We start from the raw sequence: 14,469 nt of genomic DNA, 5'->3' as shown, positions 1-14,469 counted from the left end.
GTGGCTCAGTGGTAAAGAATCGGCCTGCAATGCAGGAGACATGGGAGACACAGCTTCCGTTCCTGGGTCGGGAAGGTCCCCTGGAGGAGGGCATAGCAACCCACTCCAGTATTCTTGCCTGGAGAATCCCCATGGACAGAGGAGCCCGGCGGTCTACAGTCCATGGGGTCGCAGAGTCAGACACAGCTGAAGCGACTTAGCAGGCATGCACGCACCCGATGCCATTAAAGTGAGTGAGGGGCTTCCTGAGATTTTAACCAGTTGCCTGGAAACCGTCCTCACAGCGGGCAGCTCCATGCATTTCTTCCCCTAGAGGGCAGTGGCGGTACACATATGGACCTCTGACCTATTTGGTCCATGGAAGGTGGCGATGGGTGCCCGTATCTTCACCTTGATTTTATTATTATTATTTTAAAATATTTATCCATTTGACTGTGCTTAAATGAAACTAAAACTGGTCTTAGTTGCAGCACACAAGGCTATTTGATCTTAGTTGTGGCATACGGGATCTTTACTTGCAGCAAGCAGGATCTAGTTCCCTGACCAGGGATGGAACCCGCCCCGTATTCACAACCCAACCGCTGCTACACGCGCGCGCGCACACACACACACACACACACACAGTTATGACAATTTAACACAGACACACACACACAAGAATTGTGACGATTGAAAACGTCTACAGGACATCAACAAATGACTCCCGGAAGGGTGGGGGCGGAATCACCCTCTCACCCGAGTCCGCCACACTGTAAAAACCAAGACCCCAACTGCCCTGGAGTCCAGCTGCAGAGGCCGCTGAGAAAGTCACACACGTTCTCAGCACAGGATCTGGCGATTTCCCTGTAAGTGTTTCTTCCAGCCACATTTACTTTTTTTTTTTTATCATCTCCAAATGGCAATCTTTTGCAAATTAAGTGGTGTTTATCCTTCTGGCTATGAACTCTAAAAGGAGTGCAGGGGATTTTTTTTTTTTTTTTCCCTCCTCTCTGCCTGCACAGTTCTCAGTCCCTGGGACTCATTTCTCTCTCTTTTATTGTTGTTTTTCTTCACTCAGCCTCCCCACCACCAGACAGGCTTAATGACTGCAATCATCACATCTCAGGGCAGAGTGGTAGGCAGCCACCCCCGCAACGGAGAATCAGACGGTTCCTCCGAGCCCGGGTTTCTTTTGTTTTCTCAGGCAGACTGCAGTTTTGTCTCTTGGCTCTCCCTGAATGAAGAGAATCTTAAAACATCGTGGGGCTGCAAACAGCTTGGGGAAGGAGCGGTAAACAGGAAGTCAACAGCAAAGGAGAAATAAAAGTGATCATTCAATTAGGCTGTTAGAACGACTTGCCTCCCGCCCCCCCAACCCCAGGCACCTCTGGGGAAAGCTGAACTGTATTAATCAGGCCAGGCATCCAGGCCTCGGAGCAGAGCTGCAGGGAGGCCTGCTGGGAGCCAGCCAGGGCCGAGAGCGCCAAAGATCTTCCCGGAGAGGCAGAACAATGTGGCCCACATGCCTGCCACGCAGATCATCAGAGCCAGGCTGCAGGACTTACAGGGCCATTTTTCATCCTTCCCTGGAGGGGGATAAAAGGCCACACTGTGAGCAGAGGGTAAAGTCCTCCTGGTGTTCCCGCCCCACTTCTGGCTGCTAGAATTTCCCATTCAGCAGGAGACAGCCCACCATGTTCTCCAGACAGGCAGGCCCTGGGATCCCCACGGTGCCCGGGAGTCTGCCACTTGGGACCCTGGCTGCCCTTTCTAGCTACCACCCAGCCCTGGTGCCCTGACCCCGAGGTGCTGCTCCAGAATCACGGCCACGCTGGTTTAGACCCTGATTCATCCAGCCGGGGAGCCTTTCCTAAAAACAGCATCGCAGAACTGGGGGGATAGTATAATGACTTCTTTGCTGTCAGTTGGATGCCTCCCGAATGTGAAAGAGAAAAAGAGAGACGGAGAGATACATGGTTCCTCGTAAATGAGACCCCAGGTTATGCAGACAGAGATTTTTCTAAAAAGGGATATCAGTTCCGTTCCGTTGCTAAGTCGTGTCCGACCTCTTGGGCTGCAGCACGCCAAGCTTCCCTGTCCTTCACCATCTCCCAGAGTTTGCTCAGACTCATGTCCATTGAATCGGTGATGCCATCCAACCATCTCCTCCTCTGTTGTCCCCTTCTCCTGCCTTCAATCTTTCCCAGCATCAAGGTCTTTTCCAATGAGACAGCTGTTTTCATCAGGTGGTCAAAGTATTGGAGCTTCAGCTTCAACATCAGTCCTTCCAGAGAATGTTCAGGACTGACTTCCTTTAGGATTGACTGATTTGATCTCCTTGCAGTTCAAGGGACTCTAAAGAATCTTTTCCAGCACCACAATTCAAAAGCATCAGTTCTTCGGTGCTCAGCCTTCTCTATGGTCCAACTCTCACATCCGTACATGCCTACGGCAAAACCCACAGCTTTGACTATACGGACCTTTGTCGGCAAAGTGATAGGGGCGGTATTAAACCACTTTGAGATCAGAAGGCCAAGAACCATATTCTGAGGCCAGTTTCTAAGGCTACCTGGAAGAGGCATGGTACCCAACGTTTAGAGAGCTCTGTGATGAAAAAGTAACTCCCTCTCCAGTCAAAATTCCTTTGATTCATTCATTTCCCCATAGTTCATTATACAAATCCAAACATGGAAGCAGCTTAGGCTGTGCCACCATACAAAGGTGCAACTGTGGATGGGGGGACAATTTTCAAGGAGGTCCCAAGAAGACTCGTATCAGGCAGGATGTCGAACAACAGGAGGATGGCAGAGTCCGACCCCAGGGCTCCTGAACTGGCGTCTTAAGCAAGTTGTTGTCCAAGAGTCGACACCTTAGTGACTACATGGAATTGTTAGCGATCCTGGCCTGGGAAGGTGATTGGTCTCCAGCTTCTGCTTAAGCAAAGCTTCTCATCTTCCTGGAAACACTGCTGCTGCCTGGACCCCGGGCTACAGGACCACTTACAGGAAGCAGTCATGCCCGCTGCCCTCCCCACCACTGCCAAAGGGAGGACCCCAAGGTGGAGGTCTCAGAACTTTCTGCCCACACTCAGACATCTCAATTTCATCAGCCCTTGAATGATTCCCCACCTTTCCTGTAAAAGTCCCGGCAGGAGCTGGGCAATCATGAGTACCTAACTTTGCAATAACTTGGAGGTTTATAGGGTAAAGATGGATACAGACTCTGCAGGAGTGGGGAGGGCCTCTTAGCATAACTCCCATTTCTCAGATGGGTAAAGTGCAGAGACTTGACCTGGCCAGTCATCACAAGCAATTAGTGGATCGATGACAAGAGCCTCTGCCGTGTGTCGGGGCCCATGTTCAGTCCTGTGGGTATTAAAGAAGACACGGTCGGGGCTTCTGTGAGGTTGCATCCTAGTTCGACTCACAGAACTAACAAACTGCAAGCCTGAGATGACATAAGGCCACCTGAACGTTCTGGCCCTCAGCTCCAGCCGGAACCTTTGGGTAGCAGAGCTTTGGCACTTTGTTAAATAATACCCCACATTGTTATTTAATCTGTCCTAAAGTACCCATTAGGTTATAAACTCCCCCAGGGTGGAAAGCACAGCTTACTCTTCTTAGGGGTTCATCACACACACACACACACACACACACACACACACACACACACACACACACATTAGGTGCTCATTATGCTGTTCCTGAATGCCCCAGTAAAGTATAATTGCGTGGAACAGAATATAATTGCATCAGAAGTAATCTGGGTAAGTAAGGGAGCAATCTGGGTGGCCCGGGGTAGTTGGAGGAGGGACGTTTCACTGGACATTCAGGGGGCAATTGACATACTGTGGTTCTCTTTTTTTCCTTTTGAAAGTAGTGATTAAAGGTAACATTAGGAAATACATACATATTAGGAAACATGTACATATTCATTATAGAAAATTTGTCAAACAAAATGAAGCAAATGCAAATCACAGGTAATTTGACTCATAAATTTGATTCATAAACATGCAGAATACTTAATTACAAACTGTAACAAGTGCTACCAAGGAAGAAGTAAATAAGAAAGTGAGTAACGGAGGACTTCATCTAGAACACAGGAGGCCCCTCCAGGGATGTGACATTTAAGCTGAGACCTGGGCGTGAGCAAGGTTTAGACAGGTGAAGAAAGGGAGGAACAGGATTACAGGATACATTTTTTTTTAAAGGTAAATTATGACTCTGTAGAATTATTCAATGTGTATCAAAGATTTTATTTAACTCATAAAGTAATGAGAGAACCAGTAAGATATTACAACTGGTCCAAAGGAGACTTCAAAGTACCACACTTATCCATCAGGAATGTTGAAATGAAATACAAATATTCAGATGCCAAACTGGGTACAAGAATATTAGCTGTCTCTCCCTTGGACAGCATCAGCAACTCAATGGACATTAACTTGAGCAAACTCTGGGAGACAGTGGAGGACAGGGAAACCTGTTGTGCTGTGGTCCATGGGGTCAGAAAGAATCAGACATGACTTAGCCATTGAACAATAACAAATCCTGGACAGAATTCATTGGCATATGGAAAACAATCATTTGCGTTATTCTCAGTTATCTACAACTTGTAGGCTTGTAAACTATCTCCAAGGAAAGGAAAGATATCGATAATCAGAGTGAGCAAACTAGTTAAGACACCCATGATTTCCCCCACCCCATCCACACCGTTTCAAAGTGTTTCCCAGTTTTTCCTGACATGTGCAAATGCCCTGGGGAAGGAAAAAACAACGGAACTGAAAGAAGAGGAATGTTACTAGAATGTAATGAGCAGCAGAGTGGGTTGAGACGGAGGTCATGGTGTACGATCCAGATTGTATCCTGTGTTTTTCACTTAACAACATAGGATAAACATTTCTCTGTTATCACTGAACATCCTTTTGAAGCATGGTTTTTAATGGCTACACTGTGTTACCCTGCAATGGACTCACTGCAATGTATTTACTAACCCCCACACCTCCTTTGTCCATTTAACTGGCTATCACTAAATATTCTTGTTCATGAATCTTTGTTTTCACACATCTTCAATAATTTCCTTAGGATACATATCTGGACACAGAATCTCCAGATCAAAGATGACTTTAAAAGTGTTGATTCATGAAAATTGCTTTCCAATGCGATGTTTTAGGAAAATACTGAGCCCTGGAGAGGTGGAGGGTCTGAAATTAGCTAGAGGACCAGTGTAAGGAGGAGGGGTGAGGTGGAAACGATCTGACCTAGGCAGAGCAGTGGGGTGGAGAGGTCTGACGTGGGGGTCACTGAGAGTTTGGATGTGTAGAGACTAAGGAGGCAGGAGCAGATGACTCCAAGTCTTTGGGGTTGCTTTAGCTGTAAACACAGGTTGGAGATGGGCATTTTGGAGGAGAGGCAAATTTGAAGGAAGAAGACACATTTATTTTTGGACACAAAAGGCATGGCCTGGGCTTCCCAGGTGTCTCAGTGGTAAAGAATCCACCTGCAATGCAAGCTGCAGGAGACGCCGGTTCAATCCCTGGGTCAGGAAGAGCCCTTGGAGGAGGGCATGGCAACCCACTCTAGTACTCTTGCCTGGAGAATCCCGAAGACAGAGGAGCCTGGTGGGCTACAGTCCATGGGGTTGCAAAGCATCAGACATGACTGAGCATAGGACTGTAGCCCACCAGGCTCCTCAGTCCATGAGGTTCTCCAGGCAAGAATACTGGAGTGGGTTGCCATTTCCAGGGGGTCTCCAGGCCATCTTCCTGACCCAGGGACTGAACCAGTGTCTCCTGTGGCTCCTGCATTGCAAGCGGATACTTTACCACTGCGCCACCTGGCTACAGTCAGTCCATGGGGTTGCAAAAATAATCAGACATGACTTAGCGACCAAACAACAGCAACAAGGGGGTGACGTAACCATAGAGCGTGGAGGATGGTGGGGCAAAGTCTGGGCTGGAGAGGTAAGTTTGGGAGCCCTGCAGAGACCATCTGGTTACAATCAGCAAAGAGGGGATGGGGAGGAGACCCTGCAAAATCCACACACGGGGGTGGGGGGTGGAGGGGGTGGTGGTGGAGACCCAGGACGCAGCAAATGAGCAGGTGGCAGGAGAGAGAGAGGGAGGAAGGTGAGGAGGCCTGCCTGGGAGGCAGGCCATTCACAATGTCCAGTATTGCCGGTGAGGTCAAAAAGGACAAGGGCCACGGGGGAGGAAACACACAGTGTTCCGCCAGCAGACAGTCTCAGTGACCTTGAGGACACGTTTCCATAGAATCACGGGGGCGGGAGTCAGTGGTTAGGGAAGAGGAGACGGAGCCTCGAGTGTGGCCACAGAAGTGGAGGACTTTGGCAGCAAAAGGAACAGGAAAGTCTGGAAATTAGCTCGAAAGGAGTTGTGTCCAGCATGATTTTGGGAGCCTGTGTCTTGTCCATATTCCAACCCAGCGTCTTCCGGCCACCGCTCCACAACCCCCGGCCACAGTTTCCTCCGCTTATTTTTCCATCCCCAGTATTTCTTCAACCACAGAGAACAGATGTGGCTTGGTATGATGAGCACTTAACACAGAGCTGGGGCACGTAGTAAGTGCTCAGTAAGTGTTGGCAATTCTTAATTATTGTTATTAATCATGAGCCCTTGGGAGAAAGATGGCAAACAAAAGAGAAGAAAAGAGCACCAGGGAGGGGTGGGAGCGGGGCTGTGGTTAAGGACGGGGCAACATCCTTCCATGGGGTCGCGAAGAGTCGGACACGACTGAGTGACTTCACTTTCGCGCATTGGAGAAGGAAATGACAACCCACTCCAGTGTTCTTGCCTGGAGAATCCCAGGGACAGGGGAGCCTGGTGGGCTGCTGTCTGTGGGGTCACAGAGACTCGGACATGACTGAAGCGACTTAGCAGCAGCAGCAGCAGCAACATCCTTTCCAGGGCATCTTTAGAAACATAATAGATCCTTTCTCTTTTTTCCAAGATTTTCTGTTGACTTAATCCTAGATACACTGTCTATATAAGATATCCTAAGGAGCCTGCATTTCCTCAGTTTGTGTGTAGCTTTGAGATCCTTCTCAAGGATCTCTTTCTGCATCGCATTCATAGCCTTGGGGCCCAATTGCATCTTAGGTCTGATCCTTCCCTTGAGAACCTTGGAAGAGAACAAGGGACTATTCCTCCTCAAGGGATGAGATTTGGGAAGAGAACCAGCAGAGCACAAATAACCGAATGCCCGATGTGTGAGAAACTTGCAAACACAAGCCAGGGAGAGAGGAGCCCAGGAGCCCAAACCTTCGGGCTGGACGGAGGGAAATCGCAGCTTGTCATCGACCAGGAGGACCTGAGGAGGGCCAAAGGCCCAGAGGGTTCTGTTTGCCTGGAGATGAAGGAACCGCGTGGGCCGAGGAGCAGGGGGCCAGGCCCTGCTTTTCCCATAGCAAGAGAGCAGGGTCGATCCACACCGCAGCAGGGCTGAGCAGAGAAAATGCGCTTTGTTTATTTTGTCTAGAACTCTGCTGGTCTTCCCTAAGCCCTCTTCACCCACCAATTAGAAGGGGAAAGTAACTAATGGTCCAACTTCATTTAAAGCTTCAGTAACTTAAAGAGTCCCTTTGGGTGGGGTCTGGTGTCTCATGGATAAAAATGGTCTTCCTCGTCCTTCTCACCCTAAGGTAGCCTCTGGGATGCAGAGGAAGAGATGCCTGTGGCTTACCCAAGGGAGGGCCTGAGATAACACTCTTAGCATCCCATGGAGGTCCAGTGAGCTTTCCTGTCTTTTGCTTGTTGCTCCTTGGCCTTCTCAGGTGAAGCAAGGGCTGTTTCACATGCAACCTGGCCTCTCTCAGCTTGACCGGAGCTCCGAGCACTTCCAGATTTGACCCACATTGATTCCCAAGTTGACCCGGCTCTCCTGTGTCTGCGTGCCTCTCAGAGGACCATCTGTGCCTGCCATGAAGTCCCAGTGCCTGGATTCCACCCTGCAGCCTGGCTACAGAGTCCCCCTTCCCGGTGATAATTCGAGACTCTCTCCCAGCAATCTCTTTTCAGTAGCCCAGCCGTTACAAAAGCTGACTGTCTCGTTGCTTGGTTTTATAACTGGGCTAAATGTCAGCCCAGGGCGAAAAAAAATCAGCTCTGAAGGCTACCCTTAATCACAAGAAATGAGGCCCTGAATTCCTCTGCATTGACTGGGGCTTTGGACCAAAGTGTTTGAACTGACCAGTTGTCCTGGCATCCAGTGGAGATGGCTTTTTTTTTCCTCCCCAATCCTGCAAACCTGCAAGGTCTTTTATTTCAAACCCTCTCAACTCTGCTCTCAATGAGGACGGAAAGTGTTGCATGTGGAAATTGCCTAGGTGACTGGGGGAAACATGCCAAAAGAGAAACTTTCCAGTTCTTAGCTTTCAAAGTGTGCACTCTGCCATAAGTCATGAGGTAATACGGATGTTCTGAATGGGGGCGCCACCGCCAATGAAAGCAGTGGCTTGACAGTCAGCAAATACAGTTCTAGTCACTAAGCAGAAGCAAAAGAATTGCCAAGAAAGAGCAAAAGAGCGGGCACCTTAGGCATCGAAGCAGCATAAGATGGAGGGAAGTCTGCCCTTAACTTCACTTTATTTAGGAGGAGAAAATGGTCTTGAAAGTGCTCCTGGAGCAGCAGTCTTCATATGAAGAGATGCCACCCCACCCCCCCAATCTGGAAATCAATAAAACTCAGATTTTGTTGTTACAGATTTGTACTGAAAACTGCTGCAGGCCAAGCAACTTCAAATCTCAGAAGTCTCCAACAGGGCAGTAAGCTTATAAACAATCATTTAGCAAGATCTGAGGTCAAAATGACAGACGAAGATGACTGTCTTTTCTGTGTGTACATCAAGAGATGAGGTCAGACGGGACCCAGTGCGTGGAGATGTGATCGTCTGGTGAAGTTTTTAGCAGTTTTTAACCTGTAGAGGCCAGCCTCAGGGACAAGCAAACTGGATCTTCTAGACTGTTTGTTCCCCTAAGAATCTAATGTCCTTGCCTTGACCCCCTCTTCCCTTCTCTGCCCCCAAGATCACAGTTCTTGGAGGGTGATGATTTAATGGATTTATTAGTCTTTTCCCTCAATCACTCTACCTTTTCTCCATGTTTTCATTTCATTTATTTATTTTTTTGGCTGTGCTGGGTCTTCCTTGTTGCTCATGGGCTTTCTCTACACGTGGCAAGCAGGGGTTTCTATGCAGTTGCGGTGTGCGGGCTTCTCATCGCGGTGCCTTCTCTCATTGCGGAGCATGGGCTCTGGAGTGTGGGCTCAGTAGTTGTGGCTCTCGGGGATTAGTCATCCCACAGCACATGGAATCTTCCCGGGCCAGAGATGGGACCCGTGTCCTGCCCTGGCAGGTGGCCTCCCATCCGCTGGACCGCCGGGGAAGTCCCCCATATTTGCATTTTAAGAAGGTCTTTTTTTTTTCATTTATTTTTATTAGTTGGAGGCTAATTACTTTACAATATTGTAGTGGTTTTTGCCATACATTGACATGAATCAGCCATGGATTTACATGTGTTCCCCATCCCGATCCCCCTTCCCGCCTCCCTCCCCATCCCATCCCTCTGGGTCTTCCCAGTGCACCAGCCCTGAGCACTTGTCTCATGCATCCAACCTGGGCTGGTGGTCTGTTTCACCCTTGATAGTATACTTGTTTCAATGCTATTCTCTCAGAACATCCCACCCTCGCCCTCTCCCCCAGAGTCCCAAAGTCTGTTCTGTACATCTGTGTCTCTTTTTCTGTTTTGCATATAGGGTTATCGTTACCATCTTTTTAAATTCCATATATATGTGTTAGTATATTGTATTGGTCTTTATCTTTCTGGCTTACTTCACTCTGTATAATGGGCTCCAGTTTCATCCATCTCATTAGAACTGATTCAAATGAATTCTTTTTAATGGCCGAGTAATATTCCATGGTGTATATGTACCATAGCTTCCTTATCCATTTGTCTGCTGATGGGCATCTAGGTTGCTTCCATGTCCTGACAATTATAAACAGTGCTGCAATGAACATTGGGGTACACGTGTCTCTTTCAGATCTAGTTTCCTCGGTGTGTACGGCCAGGAGTGGGATTGCTGGGTCATATGGCAGTTCTATTTCCAGTTTTTTAAGGAATCTCCACACTGTTCTCCATAGTGGCTGTACTAGTTTGCATTCCCACCAACAGTGTAAGAGGGTTCCCTTTTTAAGAAGGTCTTTTGGAGTTAATGATACTTCTAGGGGGACTCCCTGGTGGTCCAGCGGTTAGGACTTAGAGCTTCCAGAGCTTCTACTGCAGGGGGCACAGATTCAATCCCCGGTGCAGGAACTAAGACTCCATCTGCTGCGCAGTGCAGCCGCCTTCCCCCAAAACGAAAGCAAAACAAATAATACAACTAAGAGAGTTGTCTGAATTGTGGGAATTTAGGCAGTAACCTGGTGGGCTTAGGGTGAGTGGGGTGAACAGAGAGGGAAGCATTTTAAGAGTTGGTGAAAGTGAAAGTCGCTCAATCGTGTCCAACTCTTTGTGACCCCACGGACTACACAGTCCATGGAATTCTCCAGGCCAAAATACTGGAGTGGGTAGCCTACCCCTTCTCCAGGGGATATTCCCAACTGAGGGGTCAAACCGAGGTCTCCCGCATTGCAGGCAGATTCTTTACCAGAGGACCCACCAGGGAAGCCCAAGAATACTGGAGTGGGTAGCCTATCCCTTCTCCAGCAGATCTTCCCGACCCAGGAATCAAACCGGGGTCTCCTGCATTGCAGGCAGATTCTTTACCAACTGAGCTATCAGGGAAGCCCAAGAGAGTTGGTACATTTCTCATATCACAACTTCTCAGACAGTCATCGCCTGCCCAGGACCATCCTGGGTTGAGGCTGTCTGTCGCTTTCTTTGACTGAGCCTCTCATCTCGGTCCACATCCCAGCAGGTGTGGTCAGGGGTAGCTGTGAAAGTCTTGCTCTCTTGTACTGCTTGAAACTAGCCTATTTTGGTGGCCAAGAGCAATTAGTGCAGATTTCCCCGGGTAGCTGAGTGAAAAACAGGCCCCATGTATAATTCCCTGCCTGCGTGTGGCTCTTTGCCAGCAAATTTCCCAGGCCAAACATCTCAGCTTCTCCCAGCACCCCCGTGTCCGGCTTCTGTCTCTGGCCCTGCCCAGCTGGGTTTCAGCAAGGTCACAGCCCCATGGCCTCCCAGCTGCCCTTGGGTGTTTCCTCCTGCTCCTTGCTGGACTGTGGGGTCATTCCTGCACTAGGGCAGGTCACAGGCTTGTTATTAATAATCAGATGGAAAGCAAAGACAGGATGCACATTTTTCTAGAAAGACACCAGCATAGTATGATGTCAGTACCGTTTTCCACTTTTCTCGGTGATTATGGCTGCTACCCTTTCCTGCTTCCTGAGGATGACAGTCCGACCTGCTTTTCAGCACAGTTAGAATGAACTGTTTTAGGCAGAGCCGGTGTTGAGGGGGATGTGGGCCTTCCAGCCACCAGGCGCTGATTTTTTCATCGACTTCTCAAGGGGGGTGTTCATGCAAAACTGTAATTGGGAACACATAGAATTTCCTGGCTCTAGTTTTATTTGTGAAAGTGAAAGTCGCTCAGTCGTGTCCGACTCTTTGCGACCCCATGGACTGTACAGTCCATGGAATTCTCCAGGCCAGAATACTGGAGTGGGCTGCCTTTCCCTTCTCCAGGGGATCTTCCCAACCCAGGGATCGAACCCAGGTCTCCTGCACTGCAGGCAGATTATTTACCAGCTGAGCCACAAGGGAAGCCCAGGAAGTTTTATTTGTAGGCAAGTTCTATTTGCATGAAACTTCTTTAAGAACGTTTTTTTTTCTTTTTGGCTGCTCCAGATCTTTGTCTAAGGTATTGTGTAGTATGTGAGTTCTTTTAGTTGTGGCATGCAGGATCTTTATCTGTGGCATGCAAACTCTTAGTTGAGGCATTTGGGATCTAATTCCCTGACCAGGGATCAAACCTTGGCCCCCCTGTGTTGGGAGCATGGAGTCTTAGCCACTGGACCACTGAGGGATTCCTGCAAGATGCTTTATTGTTGGCAAGCAGTTTCACCTTGACGATCTCATTTGGGCCAAACCAGAATCATCATTTGAGCTATATAAGGTGAGGATCACTCTTCCCCTTGAATGAGTGAGATAGCTGAAGCTCAGAGAGCTCCCACAGGCAGTAGTGGAAAAGTAGGACAAATCCTAGGTTTCCAGATTCCTAGATCCTATTTCTATTGTACCAGCATCCCTTCCTCTGGGAATTACTCCGCCCCCAATTTACTTGGTTTGACTGTAGTAGAACCCACCACGTCCCTAACTAAAGAGATGCCCCTCAAGCCTGACCCTATGATTGGCTCAGGTATAAGCACGTGACCTAAGCTGGCCCATCACAGTCTTCTCTGGATCTTGTGTTAAAGCAACTGGAAGAGAAGTTCTCTCTTGCTCTGGATCCCTGCTGAGACAGAGTAAGAGAATGACTAGGAATAAAGGAAGGCAAGCAGAGGGAACCAGAGCTGAGAGGTGGAGAGAGCCCTGGAGTTATTATTTAAACCTTTCATCCAGCTGTGCCTGAAACTCTTCAGTGAGCCAATAAATTCCTTTTTTGCTTAAGCCAATTGGAGTTGCGTTTATGACACTTGCAAATGAAAGGAGTTATTGACTAATAAAACTGCCGTTTCTGTCTTTCCCAGAATTAGGAAATTACCTCTTTAAAATTGTTTATTTGTAGTATGCTTTATTCCTTCCCACACACACAAAAAAATTCCAGGGCAGCTTAATAAATATAAATAGGAAAAAATAGGCAATAAGCCAGAAAAAAAATCAAAGGGAAAGTTTAAGACATAAAATATATGTCATATGTCATACACATATGTACAGCACAATCTTTATATTAAGTTGACAAAATTATTTTTTAAATTATAATACCAAGTATTGTTCAGGGTGCCGGGAAATGGACACTGGTGATGGAAAAATTATAAATTGGTGCGAACTTTCTGGAGAGAAATTTGACAGCACTTATTCACATCCAAATAACAATAACCAATTGTTATTTGCTTGTTCATAACCAATAATTGGAATGCACAGGAAGGAAACAATTAAGTAAGAAAGAATGAACGCAAATATTTAGCTATAAGAATGATTGTTACAATCACCCCAAATTGGAAAACAGCCTGAATGTCCAATGACAAATTATGGATCAAAAATAATATGCCCAATTATTGGAATATCATGTATTTATTAAAATAACAGTGTAGACTTTATTTACTGACCTGGAATAATATTCATATATTGTAGTAGATCCCTGGGTTGGGAAGATCCCCTGGAGAAGGGATAGCTTTGGACTAGCACATCTAAATTCCCCCTAAGCCATAGCAAGTTTCAAATAAGTTGTTCACTCTTAACCCTATGTTTTAAAAATCAGAAACAAAAGACTATTTATTGGTTGTGGTCATTAAAAAGGGAGAAATATAGAAGTGGCAAAAATTGCCCTTCTAGTCTCATAGTTTGAGTATTCTTGCTTGAGTCAAATTCAGCTTTCCAGAGATGCCTGGTTAATTATCCCCTCTCGGACCATGTGTTATCTAAACACTCAACATTTTACAGACATTTGACTAGTATTGAGAGATTATTTATTGTCAGTGAGCTGGGTCTTGGGCATCATCTATTCCAGACCAAAGGTTACCAAAATGTATATAGGCTCAAAAAAAAAACCAAGCAATAAAACACTGAATGGCAAGAAGAACATTTTAGAATTTGTATTTATAGCTAAGCCCTTTTTATTTTCTATTTCTGATATGTTTTATAATATATTAGTAACTGGATAGGGCATAACAAGTAAGTATACTAAGATCGCTAAAATGTTTTTGATGATGGAAGTAGGCTCTGGTTATCTGTTACTGCAGCCGATGCAATGGCAACTTAGTGGTTTTAATTTTGTTCATAAACTTCTGGATTAGAAATTTGTGAATAAATTGCTCACCTGAGCAGTTCATCCCTCCCGCCCCCCAGCCCAGACAGCACCTCAACTTGATCTAGAAGATCCACTTCCAAGATGGCTTGCCCACTTAATTGGCAAGTTGGGAGCCCAACAGAGCTGTTGTCTGTAGGAGGAGGGACAGGTCCCCATTCTCTGCCATGTGGCTTCCCCACTGGGGTTCTTGGGCTTCCTCATGAAATGGAGGCTGGATTCTAAGAGGGAATGTTCCAAGAGACAGGAAGTAAAAGTCAGTCTTCTAAGTCCTGGAGCAAGAATATACCATCCTGCCATCACTGCCATCATATTTTATTGGTCAAAGGAGTCCAAGAGTCCACCCAAGATTCAAGGGGAGGAGACACAGACTTTCTCTCTCAGTGAGTGGTCTGGCAAAACATTTGTGTCCATCTTTAATCCATTATGTGGCATGGAATCACAAAAGTCTGAAAACCACTAATTTACATAAATAGAATATGTACCAGCAGCTCCACCCCCAGACTGGGGC

This window comes from Cervus canadensis, chromosome 31 (assembly GCF_019320065.1).
Source record: "Cervus canadensis isolate Bull #8, Minnesota chromosome 31, ASM1932006v1, whole genome shotgun sequence".
Taxonomy (NCBI): domain Eukaryota; kingdom Metazoa; phylum Chordata; class Mammalia; order Artiodactyla; family Cervidae; genus Cervus; species Cervus canadensis.
Note: the sequence above shows the minus strand (reverse complement) of the source record.